Source organism: Octodon degus, unplaced genomic scaffold (assembly GCF_000260255.1).
Source record: "Octodon degus isolate 3935 unplaced genomic scaffold, OctDeg1.0 scaffold00014, whole genome shotgun sequence".
NCBI lineage: Eukaryota > Metazoa > Chordata > Mammalia > Rodentia > Octodontidae > Octodon > Octodon degus.
Window position 1 is genome coordinate 468,408 of NW_004524590.1, and position 7,166 is coordinate 475,573.

Sequence of the window (7,166 nt, forward strand, 5' to 3'; positions counted from 1 at the left end):
TTGTTTCCAAGATTTGGCTATCACAAATTGTGCTGCTATAAACATAGGCACACATATATCCCTATGATATGATGTTTTCAGATCCTCTGGGAAAATTCCCGGTAGATGAATAGCTGGTTTAGAGGGGATTTCCAGACCAACTTTTCTAAGGAGTCTCCACAACGATTTCCTTAATGGTTACACCAGGCTACATTCTCACCAGCAGTGGAGAAGAGTTTCTTTTTCCCCACAGTCCCTCCAACATTTGTTGTTGGGTGATTTCTTTATGATAGCCATTCTTTCTGGGGTGCAATGATATCTCAATGTGGTTTTAATTTGCATTTTGTGAATGGCTAGTGATGTGAGAACATACTCTTAAGTGAAATAAATCAGGCCTACATGGGCAAACATCACATTGTCTCCTTAGTGTGTGAATCTGAAAGAGAAAAATATAATCTGAAATGTAGAATAGATATTGGGAAAATAGAAGAGAGAGTTACTGAGTTGAGCAGATGTCCCGGAGAGGGTTGGGGAAAGCAGATTTATATGTGTATGCAAGCAGGATGGTTTGGATAACTGTATGGTGCATTTTTGCTGGTTTATGGAAAGTAATGGATAACACTTAATTTTCTCCATCTGCTTTTTTTTAATCTTTTTTTTCCTTTTCTTTTCTTTCTTTGTTTTTTTTTTTCTTTTCTTTTTTTGTATTTTAGGGAAGGGTCTACAGGGTGTTCATGGTCTCACTACTAGATCAAACTCATAGTGATCTGCCTGTTTACAGCCTCCTGAGAGCTGGGATTGCAGGCGTGTGCCATGGTGCCCAGTCTCAATTGCTGTCTCAGTGTGCCCTGGGGCAGGACCAGCATAGCAGGCCAGGGGATTAAACCCCCACCCCTGTGCCTGCTTGCATGCGCTTTAATCATTGTTTGTCCTTTTTCTCTTCTTAATTTTTAATTCATTTCTTCCTTGTTTTCCTTTCTTCTTCTGATTTTACATGTATATTTCTGGCAATATGAATAATTGTTTGGAAGACAATGTATTACAAGATGTACTGTGAAATTTATACTACTTTGTTAAGTGAAATCCTGTAACACTTGTATTTTTTTCTGTTTTAATTCTAATTTGTACTCTTTAAAAATAAAAAAAAGATAGATAATAGGAAGCAAGAAAATACATATTTCTTGAAGGGATGTAATCAAGAAGTGGAGGAAGGATTGAGGGAAAGAAGGGATGGAGTCTAAAGAATGGAATTGGGACAAGGAATGTGAACATTGTGCACTATGAACAGCTACAAAAAAGGAAGGTATTCAAGAGATAGATTCAGGGGAGGGAGGGAAAAAGAAGAAATGAAAAATGGCATTAACATATGTTATATATGTTTACCAACTTCTCACAAGGAATGTAAATATTATGTATTGCATAGGTACCAATAAAATAAAATTTCAATGAAAGAGAAAATATTTAGAGATGGCTGTGGAAAGGATTAATTTACCAAGAATTTATGTTTATTTTAAATTTTGTTTTTTGTACTTCCAAAAACAAAAAATAAAAGTAGCTATTGATAAAAATAAATAAAAGTAAATCCATAATAATAGTTAGAGACTTTAGTATCTTATCTCAACAAGTGTTTGAACCACTGAAAAGGAAATCAGCTGAGATGTATAGGATTTAGACAACAGAAGTCAGCAACAAGACATAACTTACATGTGCAGGACATCCTGCCCAACACCAGCAGTGCACACTATTTCCAGCCACTGATGGACTTTTAATACTAACAGAATATACACTGGCCCAAAAGACCAACCTGGAGCATTAAAAAATACTGAAAATATGCAGTATCTTTTCAAACAGTAATGTAACCAGACTAGAAATGAAAAGTGGAAAAGAAAATCTTCATATGCAAAGAAATTAAATACAGCTCTTTCCAATTTTTATTAAGCTTATTTAACTGATGCATGAAACATTTAAAAATATGGAGAATTGTGATGTTTCAATACATGTGTAAATTGTATCAATCTGAATCAAGTGAACTTTATCTACTCAAATGTATTATTGCTTTAAAATGAAAATATTGCAAATGCTTTACACTAGCATTTGTGAGCACACAATTACTTTCTGTAGTTACTGTACTCTGCAATTGCACCAGGGAATATGCTGCTATAATTTATGCTACAATTGAATACCATGATCAACCTTTCCTCAGGCCCCACCACCAAACCTCTAGGGACTGCCATTCCATTCTAAATTTCTTTGATACTAAAATATTTTGTTTCTCTATCTGAGTAAGATTTTTCTCACTTTCTGCTCCTGCCTTAGTTCACTTAACATAATGATCTTCTGTTCCACTCATGTTGTTCCAAATGGCACAATTTCATTATTTTATGGCCACCTCACAATCCACTGTGTATGTGAACTACATCAATTGAGGTAGACTGAGGTTGATTTTGTATCCCAGCTACTATAATACCACTGCAATAAACACAAAATTGTAGCTGTCATCTCAACATTTTGATTTCATATTTTTTGGATATATATACCCAGCAGTGGGATTATTTGATCATATGGTAATTGTAGTTTTTATATTACATGGAGGGTTTTTACTGTTTGCATATGGCTATATCAATTTATACTCTCACAGTACGTGGGTTAAGCACACACTTCTAAGTAATACTCTAAGAAAGAATGTTTCAAGGGAAACTAAAATATATAGAGAGATAAATGAAACAAAAACACAGCATAGCAATATCTATGTGATGTAACTGAAGCAACACTGTGAAAGCAACTTTTATAGCCCTAATTGCTTTCATTAGAAGTAAAAAGTCTCAAAATAATATTGCAAGTTTCAATCAAATACAAAAAAACCCTGGAAAACCAAACACAAAGCAAGCAAAAGAAAGGAAAAAAATGGATACAAGCAGAAATTAATAATATTTATACAAAAGAAAATCAATAAAATACTGTTTTTAAACTATCACTGGATATCTCCACCAAGATTGACAAAGTAAAAAATACACAGCTTACCCATATGAATAGGGAGACAGTGGCTATCACCATGAGTCCTGATGCTGTTAATGGGATATTTAATGGCAGTGAGTGAAAACACTATAAAAAATTAATATTCATAAATCTAGCAACCTGGAAGAAATGAACAGAGCTTTTAAAAACACAAACTATCCAAACTCAATTAAAATACAGTACGGAGTGAATAGCTTTATAATCATCAAGGAGAGTGAATTACAGGGCATTTTACAGGGCATAAGAATAAAAAAAAGCAAATTGAAGAAAATAATAATGATATAGTGGAATTCAATAAATAACAACAACAACAACAAAAAACACCATAACTTTACTGAAATCAAAACATATTTCTCTTTAACAAAGAGCAATCAATAGGGTCTCAGTGAGGCCCCAAAGTCCAGGGTAAAAGTAAAAGTAGTTTACCTACAGTACTTTCACGTGTGTGTGTTTGGTTTTGCATGTGTGCATGTTTTACACTGTGTGTTTGTGTCAAAGGTTTATAAAACTCACTTTGATAGACTTATGAAAAGGTCCACCTTACTAACCTTCTCCAGAACAAAGTTCATTTGTAAGTTGGAGAAGTACTGTACTTGTACTTGAAGAATATGACTCTTCAGTCCCAGACTGGAGCCACCAAGCTCCTGAGCCAAGATAAACATTTTCTCCTTATCAATTATTAGCCTGAGATATTTTGTGATAGTGGTTGAAAGATAATGGCCAATAAATGTATACATATCATATCAGTAAATTTTAAAAATATTAGCAAGAGCAGTGATGAAAGACATCACTGTAAATCATACCTTTAGTAGGGTGATTTACTTATAGTAATTGAAGAAACATGAGATTGTCAAATTTCCAGAAAGTCACAATCTACTTAAGATTAAATTGGTAGCCTGATTACCACAATCTACTGAAAAAAAGAGTTAGCAAACAAACTTCTTCCAAAGAAAATTTCTGAGGGTAAATAGCTCTGGTAGAGAAGTGGAGAATGGCACAGAGGTGCTCAGAAGCCTGGAAAATAATCTCAACTAGAAGAAAGAGCCAGTACTGAGGTGTTCAGAACTGGGCAGAGGAACCCAGGTGCCTGGCACGTATCCCAAATGAAGTAAAGCATCTGGAACCTGGCAATTGGTTTGGCCAGAGGAATGCAGGGTAAACCCATTCTAACAAGAAGAAACATATTGAATAAAAAATCCTAACTTATGGTTTAATTCATCATATAATTATAGACCTTGTTCTTATGGTCTAAAGTACAAAACCAATAGTTACCAAAGATTATTAATTTCTAAATTTTGCTTGGTCTCATTAGCATTGCTAATTATACTACCCTAGCTAGGATATCATGTCTGGGGGATATTGTTACCATCTGTTCCCCCTTGGGTAACAATTGGAAGCTCTGGGGTAACAAACCCACCGAAGCCCAACACATAAAGACTGAGGACAGTGCCAAACAGAAATCAACATCCCTCTCTAAATTAACTGAGAACACGGGACCTCACAACAGATGCAAACCAAGAATCTCCGATAAACTGAAGATATCCCTGTGGAACAGTTTATTCACAGAGTGATTTTCATAGCAGTGACACTCCTACCTACTCTCTAAATTTCACAGGAACTGTCACAGAAATCAAAACAAGGTATTCCTTCTGAAATAAAAAATGATAAATAGGAACAAAGTGCAATCTGAGGCTCCCAGGCCACTCAGAACAAGTAAAGGAAACATCAGCACAGAAAAAATTAGAAGCCACACATCTGAAATCTCTGAAATGATAGCAACTGAAGTAAAGAAACAACACCAGAAGGACATAGAGGAAATCAGATCAGAAATCATTTTCAGGTTAAAAAAAGGGAATGATATCCATAACAAAAGATTTATTGAGCATACCTAAAGAAGACACTGATAAACAAAATAGAGAAGCATAGAAAAATGATGGAAACCATGAAACAACAGTAAAGGAAAGAAATAGAATACATAAAACAGATTCCAACAAATATCCAGCTAATTAAAAATTAAAAATTCCTTTAAGAGCTGGCAAGCTGTTTGAAGGAAACTGAAGAGAGACTTTCAGATCATAAAGACATCCATCATTTCAGTAGCAACTAAAAAGGAAAGATCTCTTAAGAGTAAGAAGTAACTAAAAAATAATAATTCAAAAACTCCAAGATGACATGAAAATGAACAAAATAAGATTGGTAGTTGTCAATAAAAAAGGAGAAAACACAAATGACATAGAAAGGCATATAAAACTCCAAGTAGCATGAACTGAAATAAATCTACAACCAGACATATAATAATCAAGATCCCAAAAGTTCAGCAAAAGAATAACATTAAAAGCTTTTAAAGAACACAAATAGATGAAGAAAGCCTAGTAAAATCAGAGCAGATTTCTCAACACGAACTATTGATTCATCATATAATTATAGGCCTTGTTCTTATGGTCTAAAGTACAAAATCAATAGTTACCAAAGATTGTCAACTTCTAAATTTTGCTTGATGTCATTATCATTGCTAATTGCACTTCCCTAATTAAGGTTAGTACAATTCTTCTATTAAGTCAATGAAGAGCTTAGAGTGAAGTATTTCAAGTCCTGAAAAGGAACCTGGGATTAAACTCAGGCCCTTACACTTGCCAGGGAAGTGCTTATTTTGAACCCAGATTGATGTACCCTCAAAAATTCTCTTTTAAAATTATTGGAGAAGTAAAATACTTCCATGACAAAAAGAACTAACAAGCTTAATGACCACCAAACCAACCCTAGAAAAGGAACTGAAAGATATTCTAGAAAGACATCAAATGACCATAATTCTAAGAACAATAACAGAAAGAAACCACTATACTATAGTTTTCATCATAAAGATTTTTTACTTCCTTAGTTAGATTAATTCCTAGGTATTTCATTTTTTGGATGCTATTGTGAAAGGTATTGTTAGGAAAACAGAAGAAAACAAATAAATATTCTAATGCTGCACTTCAAGCTTCTAGAAAAAGAAGAGCACATCAAGTATAAAGCCCTAACGCAAGAGGAAGTTGTAAAGATTAGAGCAGAAATTAATGCAATTGAGGAAATGATAAGTATACAAAAAATTAATGAGTGAAAGAGCTGATTCTTTGAAAGACTGAACAAAGTTGATAAGCTCCTAGCCAATCTCATTTTTAAAAAGGGAAAGAAAAAACTCAAATTTAAGTAATAAGAAATGAAAAGGGTGGAATTACTACAGAAACTTTTTTTAATTATATTTATTTTTTAGGGAAGGGTCTACAGGGTGTTCAGGGTCTCACTACTAGATCAGACTCATGGTGATCCACCTATTTATAGCCTCCCAAGAGCTGGGATTACAGGTGTGTGCCACCATACCCAGTCTCAAATGCCATTTCAGTGCACCCCAGGTGTGGGGCCAGCATGGCAGGCCCAGGGATTGAACCCCCAGCTCCTGTGCCTGCTTGCAGGCTCTTTAATCCTCTGAGCTATTTGGCCTGCCCTCACTAGAGAACCTATTGAAACTCAGAAAATTATCAATACCTACTTTGAAAATCTTTAGTCTCACAAGGTGGAAAACAGAGAAGAAATGGACAGATTCCTAACATCACCAAAACTGAATCAACATAATATAAAATTTGAATAAACCAATATCAACAAAGAAATTGAAAATACAATGAAGAATTTACTAACAGAAAAATTCTCAGGTCCTGATGGATTCGCAGGTGAATTCTATGATAAATTTAGAGAAAATTTAATCCCAGTACTCAGCAAACTCTTCAATGAAATTGAAAAGGAAGCACTTCTCCCTAACTCATTCAGGGTGCAAGTATAACTCTGGCACAAAAATCCAAAGAAAGAACAAAACAAAAAAGAGAAAAATAAGCTAACCTACCTCATGAATATATATACAAAAATGCTCAATAAAATGCAAGAAATATCAGGAAGATTACACACCATGACCAGATGGGATTCATCCCAGGAATGCAGAGATGGTTTGACATACCCAAATCTATAAATATAATATACCACACTAACAGATCTAAGAACAAAGCCAATGATCATCTCAATAGATGCAGATAAAGTTTTTGACAAAGTCCAACATTCATTCATGATAAAAGAACCCAGAGAAAATTGGAATAAACTTACTATGCTTCAATCTAATAAAAGCCATATGACAAACAGACAAT